At 39.2% G+C, this 15243-nt stretch overlaps 1 protein-coding gene across 1 annotated transcript in view; it reads right to left on the bottom strand.

Moving 5' to 3' along the window:
• PGM5 (phosphoglucomutase 5) overlaps positions 1–15243 on the bottom strand; it is a 175108-nt gene that overhangs the window by 88819 nt on the left and 71046 nt on the right. The gene's annotated exons all lie outside the window — the stretch shown is intronic.

Genomic DNA, 15243 nt, shown 5'->3' with positions numbered 1-15243 from the left:
TTCAGTGGGAACACTGCCCCCTTGAAATGTGGTGCCCTCACACTGCGTGGTCTGGGCGACTGGGTGCGGGGACTCTGTCAGCCTTGCCTCACCTGAATTCACGCAGAGGAGAAGCAGCCACTCTCAAGTCCCTCAAGCACATTCCTGGTGCTGCAGGGGATAATCTACGCCCTCCCCAGTGGTCACATGACTGAGGGTGGACTAAAAGCATTTCACAATCTTGGAACTGTGGAAGACGTGGCTTTGAACAACACGTTTTCTTTTTCTCCCACCATATGCCCTTCACCAGCATTTGGTGGTGACTCCAGGAGTGAGCATGTATGTGTGAGACCCCACCCTGTATCATACCAAACGTATTAAAATACATCCAAATCTCACATAAAAAGCTGATTTTTGCTCCAAAGAATCTTGCAAGAATTTTTATAATTTTGTTTTTGAAATGATGAAGCAACAAGTCACTCATTTAATTAACTATTGGCAATAATCTCTCATTGATCATGCACACTCAGGAATCCTTTCAAAATGCGAAAATATATTCTACTCATTATTTTCAAGTGTTATGATGGCTTATTGGATACTAAATTTAATAAAATAACAATATGTTGCATTTTACACACATTACATTAGACAGTTAATCATGTTAATTTGCATTTTCCTTCCTTTTGGAGCTATTAATTGTTTTCAGGTCTCTAAGTTTAAGTCCTTCAATATCAAAGGCCCTAAGCAATCGGCTGAGAGTGCCAGTGAGGGATACAATGACCCAGGTGCATGTGGGCGTGGGGGTGAGGCAAGGGAGGGCAGTGTAACTCATGTCAGAATCTTAAGTAGTTTCTTGCACGATCAGGTATCAGCAAGAATGCTTCACCTTCTCCTCCACTCTATCCCCACAACATTCTGCATATACTATTCTTATTTTTCAGAAGGTCTTACAACTTTATTTCTGAACATTCCATTCCAGAATTCTCTCAGCCAGCTCACATCTTCTCTGCCAATAGCCAATGCAGTTAATTATGCCCATCTGGAATACCAGACACAGATACACGCAATCCTAGCACACAGCCCTGGCACCAGGCTATTGAGTACATTTCTCTGAAAAGCTCAAGTCAATGTTCTAAGGTTCACAAAAAGAAATGATCATTCACTTGTAACAGATTTTCTAGCTGGATGAAATAGCACAATTGGGTTTTTTTTCCCCTCATGAATCCAAATGTGCATATTTAATCCAAAGAAGAGTAGCAAAACAACTTCATATGATGGAACTTTAATAAACTCACAATAAGATGGTATCTATGGAGTCCCCAGATAGTGTCCTTCAAGATCTAAGCTAGCACACAAGATTGGGCAAGGTTTCCTTCCCACACTTTCTTCACAACATCCATTATCTGGGGTACTTATTAAACATGCAAATCCCTAGGTCCCTCCAATAGAATATCTTCAAATAGTAGGTCTTGGTTAGAGCCCAGGTGTCTATACTTATAGCAAGTACTGTTTCTTATTTCTAGGCTAAAAACACTGAGTTAAGACAAATTACATACAAATGACAGGGATTACTTAACCTATGCAACAGTGAGATTACATACTCGCGTGCGCGCGCACGCACACACACACTTATGCACACACATATATTGTGGGGCAAAAGTAGGTTTACAGTTGTTCGTACGGAAAATAATACAATAATTAAAAAATACTAATACAAGAATAAACTGTTTTGCATACTCACAACTGTAAACCTCCTTTTGCCTCACCCTGCATATACAGTGTGTGGTTTGTGTGTGTGTGTATACTCAAAATGTTAACGAATAAGCTTTTTATTTTGTAAATTAAATTAGCATGGGGCGCTGAGGTGCTGGATGGAAGCCTCTAGCTGGGACCAGGGCTTTGCAATAAAGGTGAAGGGTCAGGAGGGAGGTCACATGCAGGCTTCCCTAAGTGGCTCCCTCAGCACTCCCTTGGCCTGATGATCTGCTGCCTGGGTGCGTTGGGAGCAGTGTGGTTGCTGCCGGACCTGCCCTAGAAGAGGGGCAGGCTGTGGAAGGACACACACTGCCACGTCTCTGTCAGTTTAACCTATCCTGCAGGTCAAATATGGCTCAAGAGGGTGAGATTCAAAGAAGGAAATGAGTGTAGGATTAGCTGCAGGAGACAACCTATGTACCTACAAATGGAAGCTCCTCTCCCCTTGAGACCTCCTGCTCTTTTCCCTGTTCTCTGATTTTGAATCCTAACTCAAAACTGGCATCAGTGCCCTCTGTCCTCTCCCTCCCTTAGGTGGGCTAGCTCCAGGAGTAGAGTGTGTGCTCTTGAGGGAGGGAGTAGGGATGCAGTGGGATGGGACTTACATTTAGTGAGCATCTGCCTGGTTCCAGGCACTGTGCTGGGTGCTTCCACACACTCAAGCACTGAGCCCTCCCCGTGCTCTACTGCTTGGTTCCCAAGGAAAGTGCCCCAGCCCAGAGGTCCTGGTGCAGGCGTGGTCTGTGCTGATGGAACCAGGACTGCACAGGGTGCCTACCAGGTAGACAGAGCCTCATGGTCCCCGAGAGGGCATGAGGGTCACCATTTCACTTTCCAGTGGCAATGAGGAGACCTCCGAAGCATAGTATTTCTGTAAAATTTCTATAGGTTTGCAATAAACCCTGTCTCTGTTCTTGCTCTGACTTGATTTGTTTCTGCCGCTGACAATCAAAATGCCTGGATTTAACAATCATTATCACCAGACTAACAGACTAAGAAACTGAGGTAGCAAGAGATTAAGTAGTATGTCCAAGGCAGTAAACTGAGAAGTGGTTAGGCGGGATTCAGGTCCAGAACCCGTTCTCTGTATGCTGAATTGTGCCAAGACATTCTTCAGGGCCTCTAAGAATATTTCTAAATGTGTTTTGGCTATAAAGAAAATCTGTAAAAAGTGCGCTGGATCGCGTAGTGGGAATTGTAGGAAATACTTGCTGCAAGAAGCAAAACTATCGCTGTCTCTGGCAGCAATAGTAATAAAACAGCTAACATTTATTAAGCATTTGCTATCTGCTAAGTACTGTGCTAAACACTTGAAACACATTTTATCACATTTATTGTCCCCATTTTTAGATGACGATTTGGGGCCCCAGAGAGGTTATGTAACGTGTCCAAGGTCCCAGAGCTCAGAGGAGAAAGCTCTGTGGTCCAAAGCCAGCTCTCTCTAAACTCCAGACCTGCAGAGACACATGCTACAGCCCAGACAAGACTAATATGAAATATTCAGGAGGTTGTGGTCTGCTCACTGCAGCCATAATTACTACTCATTACAAGGAGGGGGGTGTCCAAGGGAAGGTCGGCATGTGTTAAGGGTGAAGTTCTCCCTAAAAGTCAGAAGGCCAACCCTTGAAGTAGGCTCGTAATGAAAACTAAGATGCTGACAGCACTGGGCAGTGAGCGTGGCCCTCTGAGGTTTTCCTCCCTGGAGCCTGGCACCGGCAACCCCCTTGTGATTTATGTTTCCAAATGACACAGAGCTTGCAGGCACCAATGCTGCAGTAGCAAAGAAAATGGATGGGCTGCCTGGGGATGTTTGCCCTGCCCGCACCACGTTCCCTTAAAAGGCATCGAATTTATATACAGTTCTGACACTGGGGGCAGAACCAAAGAACAGCAGGGCCTCTCTTCCCCTTATACGGTCAAGTGTTACAATGGCACCCTCCCTCCTAATTTATGAAGCACATGAGTGGAGGAATGTCGATCAGGAGATGGGGGGATGTTTCATCAGAGTGAAGAGGTGAAGCTCATCTCTCTGGCAAAGGCCTTACAAGACCAAGTGAAACAAAATGCATATCTGCTGAGCTTTTTTTTTAATTCTGAAGAATAAACACTTCTGTTCCTCTCTTAAATATCAACATTTCTTAAGGCCAAAGAATATGCAGCGCTCCCCCCAATTACCAGAGAAAAAGAAATCAAGAAGAAAAACTTGTAGTATTTATCCTTCATATATTTATGCCTCTTGCCCTAGTCTTTGTTTCTCCATTAAACATATACTCACACATACACACACTAAACAGTCAAGCATCTGGAATGAAAGGAGTATTTCATTTGAAACATAACACAGAAATAGAACAGGCTTGTCCTCATCTATAGAGTTCTTATCTATAAAGGGCTTTCACCATGTTGTTAGGAGTTACGACCAAGTTTTCTCATCCAGTCGCTGCTGTATGATTGAAACCAATGAAGACACGAGGGTGCATCAGATGAGAACGTATGGGAAGGTGCATTGCACATCATAAATCGATGATATGCAACGTTAAACACTGTGGTAATGTACTCATAGAATTATTACTTTTAAAATTAATATTTATTTTTATTTACTACACAAATAGGTTTCTTGTCACTACTTAAACTATTTCCACCCTTGCTATAATTCACTTCCATTTTTCAGCACTCTGAATCTATTTGGAGTACATGCTGGTTCAAATGACCAAATTCTTCTACGCTGCCCCAAAAAGCCAAGGAGCCCTTGGGCATCCACTCTAGGTTTTAATGGCACATTGTACAAGCTAATAAACAAAGATTCAGGCACTTCATACACATAAAACATATTCCTTTACTATTTACAAATGACATATGTGCAAAGAGCACCTTGATGTGAAACTGAATATTTTAAAAAGCACTTAGAGCTTCCCCAGTAAAGGACAGGCTACAAATAGCACTCAAGAAAATAACGGACCATGTTTCCTTCAGTGTAACTTCCCACAATGAGATATGTTTAATGTGAAAGTGTAGCCTAGAGGTTCAACTTCTTAAAACCAGAAACTTAGAAATCAGACCATGGTGATCCCAAATAGATGCCTCACCTAAAAAGGTGTTATTTATTTTGCCCTGGCTGGTATCGCTCAGTGTATTGAACGCAGGCCTGTGAACCAAAGTATCACCAGTTCGATTCCCAGTCAGGGCACATGCCTGGGTTGCAGCCCAGGTCCCCCATTGGGGATGCATGAGAGGCAACCACACATTGATGTTTCTCTCCCTCCCTTTCTTCTTCCCTTCCCCTCTCTCTAAAAATAAATAAAAATCTTAAAAATAATAATAAAGTAAAAAGGTATTATTTAAGATCTTCATACAATTCTCACAAAAAGGAAAGCCCTCAAACCCTTGCTCTCCCACCGTTTTACAGCATGCCTACATCCGAAGCAGAAAGAGTGAGCAGGTGAGAGGAGAGACGCAGGCGCCCTGGCTCACTGTGTGCCCCCCGGCTGTTCTGGCGTCCACTGTCTTCCCAGCCCCTCCACACTATCTAGCGGGCCTTGGAGGGAGCTTTTAGGGGCATCCCAGTTGCCCAACTTTAAACAGTTTTAAATACCTGTAGCTCCAACTGAGGAGGTTTCCTTCTAGGGATTGAGAACCAAACTGCAAGTATGCAAGTCTGTAGGCTAAACCACATGCATCACTTTGCTTAAAATGCAGATTCTTGGACTCCACTCAGCATGCCTGAATCCAAATTTCTAGAGATGGGGCCTTGGGATCTGCATTTTAACAAGGACATCTCCATCCACCCAACCCCCATAAGATTCTTGTGCACTCTAATACTTAAGAACCATGACTATACGCACTCAAAAAGTTCTGTTGAATTTAACACAGTCTTATACCTAGTTAAGGAATTCAAGCATGACCCAAAGTATACTTCTCTTAAGATATTAGCAAAAAAGACTTGAAGGAACAGCTAATCCAACCCCTTCATTCTTTAACTAAGGAAAGCAGAGCTCCAAGCAGAGCAACTAACTTGGCAGCTTGTGGCAGAGCCCTTTGGGAGCTCTGGGCCGGGTCCAGCAATAGCTTATTCTGCCATAATACGCAGCACTCTCCCCGCCCCTCCCTGCACTGCACCCACACCCATCCACGTAGTTCCCAGGACTGTTCGTTTAAAATGTAGAATAACCCACCATGGTGATTTGGGAACGTTATCTCTTCCTGTCCAATACCCAACCCCATCCCAGGGAATCAGAACTTTGTTTTACTTTTGTAGAATTACTCATTTCCCCACTGCTGTCACTGAAGGTGATCCCCTCTCCCCTGGCCAAAGAGCGAGCATGCTACGTAACCTACACTAAGTACACACTAGATTTTAAGTTAAAATGAGGAAAATGTATAGTTTCTTCCTTGATCTGGAAGGCAATGCTCCAAAGAGATTGCCCATACATAATTCCTGCCACCCAAGTTCCTTCTTTTTTTATGATTTTTATTTATTTATTTTTAGAGAGAAGGGAAGGGATGGAGAAAGAGAGGGAGAGAAACATTGATCGATTGCCACATGCCCCAACCAGGATCCAAACCCACAACCCGGGCATGTGCCCTGATCAGGAATTGGACCCATGACCTTTTGCTGAGCCACACCAGTCAGGGCAGGTTATTATTTTGGAGGCCAGCTTTCCCTTGATTCTGAGAGTTACCCCTTATCCTTCCACTGCATTCCTTTTTGTAGGCCAAGAACCCTACTTCACCCCTGCTTCCTTAACCCAAAACCATAAAAGTGCAAGCATTTGATTCAATCCTGTGAGAACCAAAGTTGGGGTTAAGGATCTCCTTTCAGGGAAGAGAGAGATGGTGAGATTTTGCAGTGAGATGGGTGGGGTGCAGAACTGGAAACCCCTGTCTGCATCAATTCCTACCACTCCACTCAATCCAGAAAAGCTGGGTCTTTGCCTTTGATCCCTGAACACCCCCTCGCCAAACTAAAAGGCTTAAGATTCTATCTGTGCAGCTGAAAATAAAATAGCCATGAACCCACAACTGCAAAGTGATCCAAATGACTCTTCTAAGTAGTGCATGCAATCTCAAGATCCAGTGCCAAGAAGTTATTGGGCTTACCACATCTGCACAAGTAGACAGACTCTCCTCCTTGTCAGCCTGGGTTTTATCTTTAATGTCCTCTCCCTAGGGCAGCACTATGGTCCCTGACATGTGGCGCATCTGCGTGCAATTTCCACATAATAGGAGCAAAGCTCGGTTATTTTAAAGCCACAAGTGCCATTAAGAGGTCTTTCTGCCAAAACCCATATGGCTCTTTTGTTACAAAGCTATACAAATATTTGTGTTTTCTGTTTGGCTTGGCAGCAAGGCAAACTTTCAGAGTCTCTACTGCTCTCACTTTGAAATGACTGCCTGTCTCCTGCTGCAGGTTATGTCCTATTTACTGTGATTCTCCAAAATCAGTTCTAACTTTTTTTGAGGGGAGTTCCAAAACTCTGTTTAATAGGCCCATCATTGGGTATTTGCTCTGGAGAAGTGGTAAGAGCACCTTAGCATTAAGAGGAAAACTTTTAAAATGTCTTTTAATTTTAAAAATTAATCTAAAATACAACCTAGCCAGTGTGGCTCAGTTGGTTGGAGTGTCATCCCATAACCAAAAGTTGCAGGCTTGATTCCCAGTCAAGACACACAGCTAGGTTATGGGTTTGGTCCCTGGTTTGGGTGTTTATGGAAGGCAATAAACTGATGATTCTCTCTTGCATCAATGTCTCTCTCTCTCTCTCTTTCTCCCTTCCTCTCACTCCAAAAGCAATGAAAAAATATCCTCAGGTAAGGATTAGATAGATGATAGATAAAAATTAACCTATAATAAAATGAACTTTTTGCTGTTTTCTGTTCTATGAATTCTGACCTATGTATAGATTCATGTAACTAACACCACAGTCAGGAGACAAAGCATTTCCATCACCCTCAAGAAACACCGTCATACAGCCACACCTGTCCCCTACTTTCAGCCCTAGTAAAAACACTCCTCTGGTTTCCTCTCTCTAGTTTTGTATTTTTGAGTACCAAATAAATGGAATCACAGTATATGACATTTTGGATCAGACTCCCTTCACTCAGCATAATCATTTGAGAATTGTCCAATTTGTTTGTGTATCAGTAGTTCCATTTTATTGCCAAATAGTATTCCATTGCATGCCTATATCCTCATATCACAGTTTGTTTATCCACTTACCTGTTGAAGGACTTTGAGTTGTTTCCAGGTGGGGAATATTACGAACCAAGCTATAAATATTTGTGTCTAGGTTTTCGTGTGAACATAAGGTTTTGATACTCTGGTAAATACACAGGAGTGGGATTACAGAGTCATATGTTAATTCTCTGTTTTTTATAAGTAATTGATAAACTTTTCCAGAGTGGCTATATGTCCCATTTCGCGTCCCCACCAGTGATGTGTGAGAGCTTCAGGTAATGTACATCATTGTCAGCACTTGGTATTATCTATATTTTTTATTTTAGCCATTCTAATTGGTATGTAGTGGTATCTCATCTTGGTTTTAATTTGCATTTTGTAAAGGCTAATTATGTTGAATATTTTTTCATGTGCTTATTTGGCATCCATACATTCTCTTGGAATCAAATCTTTTGCCCATTTTTTATTAAATTGATGGTTCCAAATCTTTCAATATGTTAAAAGATTATACTTCTATGAAATGCTTTAGCACTCTGGTAAAAAATCAACTGGCCATATTTAGGTCTATTTCTTGACTCTATTCTGTTCCATTGATCTCTATGTCTATCCTTTGGCAGTACCACATTGCTTTCTGCTAACCAGGAAATGTGATTCCTTCAGCTATTTTTCTTTTCAAAACTGTTTTGCCTATTCCAGTTCCATTACCTTTCAATATGGATTTTAGAATCAATCGGTCTATATCTATGTCCTATGGAAATCTTTATTTGAACTGCATTAAATCTATAGATCAAGTTGAAGATAAATGCCAGCTGTGCTATGCTGAGTCTTCAGATTCATGGATAAGATATGTCTCTCCATTTAGGGTATTTTTTTAATCAATGTTTTGTGGTTTTCAGTATATAAATCTCATATATTCTATTATTAAATTTATAGCTAAGTACTGTATTTCATTTTGTTGAGCAATTGTAAATACTACTGCTTTTTGTCATTTCAGTTTCTAGCTGACCATTGATAATATATAGAAATACAACTGATTTCTGAGTATTGACTTTGTATCCTCTGATCTGCCTTTATTAGTTCTAGAACTTTTTTGTGGACTTCTTAGGATTTTCTATACAATCATGTCATCTGTGACTAGGAACCACTTTATTTCTTTTTTTCCACTCTCTATGCCTTTTAATTCCTTTTTATGACTTCTCACATTAGCTAGAACTTCTAGTACCATGTTAGATAGTAGTGGTGAGCGTGGTCATCCTTGCCTTGTTTCTGATCTTAAGGGGAAAGCATTCAGCTTTTCACCATTAAGTATAATTTTAGCTCTAGGCTTTCTTTGTAGATGACCTTTATTAGATTGAAGTTATCTTCAATACTAATTTTAGTAATGTTGACATTCTTTCAAACAATTTTCTGTCTCAACTGAGATGATCATGTGGTTTTTCTTCTTTAAACTGTTAATAAAGCAGATTACATCAATTGGTTTTTGGATGTTAAACCAGACTCATACTTTCAGGATAAACCCCAGATTTTCTTTTTATATATTGCTGAGTTTATTATGATAATATTTTGTTAAGGATTTTTACATCTATATTTACAAAGGATATTGGTCTGTATTTTTTCCTTATACCATCTTTGTCCGGTTTTAGTGTCTGAATAATGCTGACCTCATTAAATGAATTGGAAAGCAGTTCATTCACTTCTATTTTCTGGAAGAGATTGTGTATAATTAAAAATATATATATTTGGGATAATTCAACAATGCAACTATCTGCACATGGAAGCTTGTTTTTTGAAAGTTTTTAAACTATGGCTTCAATTTCTTTAATAGCCACAGAAATGTTCAATTTATCTATTTGATTTTGGGTATTGATAATTTGTGTTTTTTGAGGAGTTGGCCATTTCATCTAAGTTGTTAAACTTATTCATGAAGGGTTGTTTACAGTGCTTCCTTATCATTTATCATTTGTGTCCTCTTTTTCTCTGTCAATCTTACTAGATTAAAATTTTTATTTATCTTTTCAAAGAACCAAGCTGTTTGTTTATTAATTTTTAAGTTGTTCTAATACTTTCAATATCATTGATTTTTGCTCTTATTTTTATTATCTCCTCCCTTCTCCTTGCTGTGTATATAGTCTCTTTTTTTCTAGTTTCTTGAGGTGAAGACATAGATTATTGATTTAAAAACTGTCTTCTTTTTTAATATAAGTATTTGATGCTATAATTTCCCCCATCAGTACTGTCATATCTGTATCCCACAAATTTCTGTGTGTTGTATTTTTATTTTCATTTAATACAAGATTTTCTAATTCTCCTTAAAACTTTCTCTTACCCACAGGTTATTTAGAAGCATATTGTTTAACTTCCAAGTACTCAGAGATTTTTTTGTTATCTTTCTGTTATCAATTTTAAGTTTAATTCCTTCATGGTCAGGGAATGTACATACTTTGCATGATTTCGATTCTTTTAATTTTGTTTTCGTTTGTCTGTTTGTTTGTTCATTTTAATGACCGAGTATATAGTCTACCTTGGTGAATATTCATGCCTTTGAAAAGAAAAGATATTCTTCTGATGGTTAGAATGTTCTGTAAATGTCAATTAGATCCTGTTGAGGGATAATGTTGCTCCATACCCTTCCTAATTTTCCATTTAATTTTGTTTCTGTCTGTCCTATCAGTTTCTGAGAGGATATTGTTGATGTCTCCATCTATCATTCTAGATTTCTTTATTTTCCCTCCCTGTTCCATCAATTTTTGTTTCATGTACTTTGAAGCTCTGTTTTGGGGAGCATATACATTTATAATTATGTGTTTTCAGCAAATTGAGCAAACATATTTTTAGTTTTCAAAGTCTCTATGGTACAGTTGAGTTCTCAAAGCCTGCATATACTGTTCAGGGTCAGATCCATGCATGCTCAGCTCAGGGATAGCCCAGTGGTTCAGAAATAACTTTGGGGGTCATTTATTCTGACTTTACCCTCTCTTTGATCTGATACTTTCCAGCTTCCTGGGACTCTTTGGTACTCTGACCAGAAGCTTAGGGCTTTATTTACTCTGTTCTGCTACATGCTTCCATGCCTGTCCCTGTTTCTGGGGGGACGGAAAGTCAAGCAGTGGGAAGATAGGGAAGGAATCACTTGTAACCACTTCCCCTAGTGAGAGGAATGTTTCTCTTCCACCAAGTTTTGGGCTCCTGCTGGCCACCTTTCTAGTACTGCTACTGCTCCCCCAGGATTGCCTGGATGCCATGGACTGAGCACTAAAATATGAAAGGAAAAGAAGAAAAATGGGAAATTTCCTTACACATTATCTCTCTGAATGTATTAGGCAAATTGAGCCATAAATAGAGGACTTCTCCTGGAATTCTGTCTGTGTAGGTTTCAGGATGTACTGAGTTCAAGCTGTAGGATACTAAACACATCACCGCGTCAGTGGTACTTTAATTTCTGGTCTTCTTCTCCTGCTGTCTGCTACTATTTACTTTTCCAGAGACCTCAAATAGCTGTTCCATACATCTTGTCCAGATTGTATAGCTGCATTCAATGAAAAACAGGTGGATAAAGTATGTTTACTCCATCTTACTCAAAATCAAAACCAAGAGGGAAGTTTTTTAAACATTCAGACTCCCTGGCACCAGACCTACTGGATCTTAAAGAGGAGTTGGAAAGTAGGGGACGATATAGATTTTTGAAAAGCACTGCAGGAGATGTTGATGCACACCTGCACTGGAGGCCATTCCTTAGAATATGGTCTAACAGCTACAGATTACCTGCAGCTGCTCAGATCCTACCCCAGTTCACTTTGACAAAGGCTAAAGGTTAAGAAATCTGGGTCCTTATTCGGAAATTGCAAACTCAAATATCTCCACAGGCCATGTACGTAATATAGAGGTTACGCAGCCAGCTGGATCTAGAGAATGATGAAGACGATGAACTTGAGAATCCATGTCTATTGGGGGCAGCCTCCACTAAGCTCCAAACAACTGTTCCTTTGGGGAAATGCAGGCCCAGTGGTGTCAGACCTGCAACTTTTCAATAAAACAACACCAATCTGGATTTTTATATAAAATTTCCCAACGTTTAAATGTTAGCAAAGTAATTCAAAAGTAAATTTGGTGATTGCTGGGGGGAGGCGAGGGTGGTAGAAAAAGGTAAAGGGGGGATAAATGGCGACAGAAGGAGACTTGACTTGGGGGTGGTGAACACCCAGTACAGTGTACAGTATAAAATTGTGCACCTGAAACATGTATAGTTTTGTTCACCAGTGTCACCCCAATAAGTTCAACAAAAAGGAAATAAATAAATAGATAGATAGATAGATAGATAAACATATCATTCCATTGCTTAAAAAAACTTCATGGCATCAGTTTGCTGTTTTTGGTCTAGAGAGAAACTGGTAGTGTGCCTGTAATTTGGTTGTACATGTATAGTGTATGATTGTGTTTGTGTGTGTCCCTTTGAAAGATTAATCTCTGTTTTTGAGATACCTAGAGATGGTCTACATGTAGCAAAACTTTTCATTTTTTGGAAACTTAGTGGTGCAGCAACATCTGTAAAATATAACACCCTTTGGAAAGAGATATTCACCAACTTACAGACTGCTGCTCATGAACTGGACTCCCTGAGGTACTACTAAGAACTCCCTTCTCTTTAAGACATATCATTTCATGGAACTTGCCAAGCTTCCTTTTCCCCACTAATCACATTCTTTATCAAAACCCCTTTCAACAAAAACCCAGAGAAAATAAAACACAGGGAAGAAATTAGTAAGAGAAAAAGCTCAAAAGTTATAATTAATTTATGTTACTAAGAATTTTTAATTTACAAGTTACTAAAGGGTATATGACAAATCCCATTCCATTTTCATTTCAAAGTCATGTGACCTGATGAGGGTAATCAAATGAAACGTGTGCTATAAACATCCTCATATACAATCCAGTTCTTATTTACTGTTATTAATAGAAAATCAGGAGTTAGATATGCATAAATATAACACCATATCTTAATTGTAGTGAAGGAATTCATTAATACAGGTAAATTTACACTTAGTTCCAAGCTGGTTCACTTAATTAACAAAAGCACATCACTATCAAAATTGAAAAAAATTAAACATCGAAATGTGTCAGGAAATATAGCTGAGCACACAGCATAGAGTAAAAGGCCGTGGAGTCAGATAAACCTGGATCTGAATTTCAGCCCCTTAACTTACTGGAGTATGACCTTAAGACTTAATTTCTTCATCTGTAAAATGAGTTAATAATGAAATTTTTTAACTCAGGTTTTCTGGTTGCAAGACACAAAGTCTCAACTCAAGTTACTTCAAATAATAGGATAGGATTTTGTGGGATGAAGAAGTGCATAAGAATACATTTGAGAATGGGAACACAACAACTTTGACCATAAAGCTAAGCCTTAAAAGAAATCCAGGAAACACTGAGCAACAGGCTTCAGGAAAATGTTGTCCAGAATCCAAAGAGGGTATACGTTTTGTCATGTGCCTTGTGACTACCCAGACCCAGCTATTCCTTCTCCCTGGCTTCCTCGTCTTCCATTGTATACGTTTTCCATGGCATATGTATTTTTTAACTTTATCTTCTATTTTCTCATTATTCGGGCTTACCTATCCATAATTTCCACTCTTTGATGACCATCATGACCCCATCACATTCCTTCTATCTACAACCTTCTACTCCTGCTTAAGAAGGATGCTTACTGGGTTCTTACATATTCAAATTACTAAGTTCAAGATTTATTAGAAAGAATCTGATAGTGTTAGTAATTCCATGGTTATGAAGAGTTTTTTGCTCTATTTCAAAGGATATACTGTCTGTGAATGGGCCACATTTGAGCAGGTGGCCAGTCCTTGGCCTAATCTGATACGGTTCAAATTTATTTTAAAAGACAAATTAATACCATTCTTTAGCATATACGTAGTAATATCTTATTTGGGATGCACACTCACCCTGGTTAGGATGCAACATCATAGAGGGATCAAAATTCTGACACTACATTTTATACTTTTGTCTAACTAGCACACAAACTATTTACAAACAATCCTTTATATAATAGGCCTAAAAGTACCCTACCATTGAAAATTCTAAACCATATCCATATTGGTCTGAATAGATTTCAAATCTTCATTTTGATATTTGCTGTGTTAAAGCCTGATTGTCTCCTGAGGGACTCCTAGCAACTGGTGAATATTATACTTTACGGAAGACAGTTTCAGACATCTGCACATGTGCGCAGTTAAGTAAGTAAAGTATAAAATCCCCATCGCTCTCCCTTTCCCCTTCTTTTGGCTCTGAGCCCTCAATAATAGAAAGTTGAAGGAAACCAAACCAACATCTTTGCCAACCTCTTCATTTTATCTATGTATTTGATTTTTACAAGGTTCAGTGATCAAAAACTGGCTTTTAAATGAAAGATCACTATCACATAAGTGCTGTATCTGACTTGGGACTTGATTAAAACCATATCTGTTCAATGACCAACAGGTCAAATGTGACCTACCCAAGTACTGGGGAACATTTAAGAGCAAACATAAGCACACAGTCATCAAACTGATTTGAATTGGATAAAATAAACAAAACCTGGCCTAAATGGGATTTGTTCAGCCATGTCTCTCGACTTTCAAAAAGCCCTGAAAGAAAAATTCACAGCTTGAATGTCTCAAAAGAATCTTCCAGGGGGTTAATGGATTTGTTTATTAATCAAAGTTATTTCAGAAGGAACTTAAATAAGCTTTGTTCTTACCAGTCTTTTAAAGAGCACATATTCATATGGGTTTGGAACAGCCCTAAATAATTCTCTGAACTTGGGTAACATCAGTTTCTTATGTAAAGATTCATGAGCAGCCCTTGGAACTCAGAGGTCTTTGCTATACTTCCCTCATTTCACAGAGAGGAAGCTGACACAGAGAAGGGAAGAAGTAAACGAACAGCAGAATTTTTCTTTGGAAAGAGGTGTTAATTCTGCAGCGGCAATTACAATTTTGAAAGCACACTCTTTTTGACCTAGAAATTACACTTTTAGAAATCAATGGTATAGAAATACTAGTACAAGTGTGCAAAAATAATATATAGTAGGATATTAACTGCACCATTGTTCCTCGAGTGAAACACTGGAAATAACATACACGTCCAACAATAGGGGAATTGTTGAGTAGAAGAGTTCATCATTATGCAATGCAGTAAAAGAGCTGTCTGTCAAAAAGAATGCAGTATATTTAAATGTTCTGACATAGATATTCATGGCAAACTGTAAAGTGAAAAAAAATAGTTTTCAGGTCAAAAAACAAGTATGACTTCACTTTTTTGTTTGTTAAAAAAATTAAAACTCTGTG

This window comes from Furipterus horrens, unplaced genomic scaffold (genome assembly GCF_987537825.1).
Source record: "Furipterus horrens unplaced genomic scaffold, mFurHor1.1.pri manual_scaffold_4, whole genome shotgun sequence".
NCBI lineage: Eukaryota > Metazoa > Chordata > Mammalia > Chiroptera > Furipteridae > Furipterus > Furipterus horrens.
This window is presented reverse-complemented; position numbering and strand designations above follow the sequence as displayed.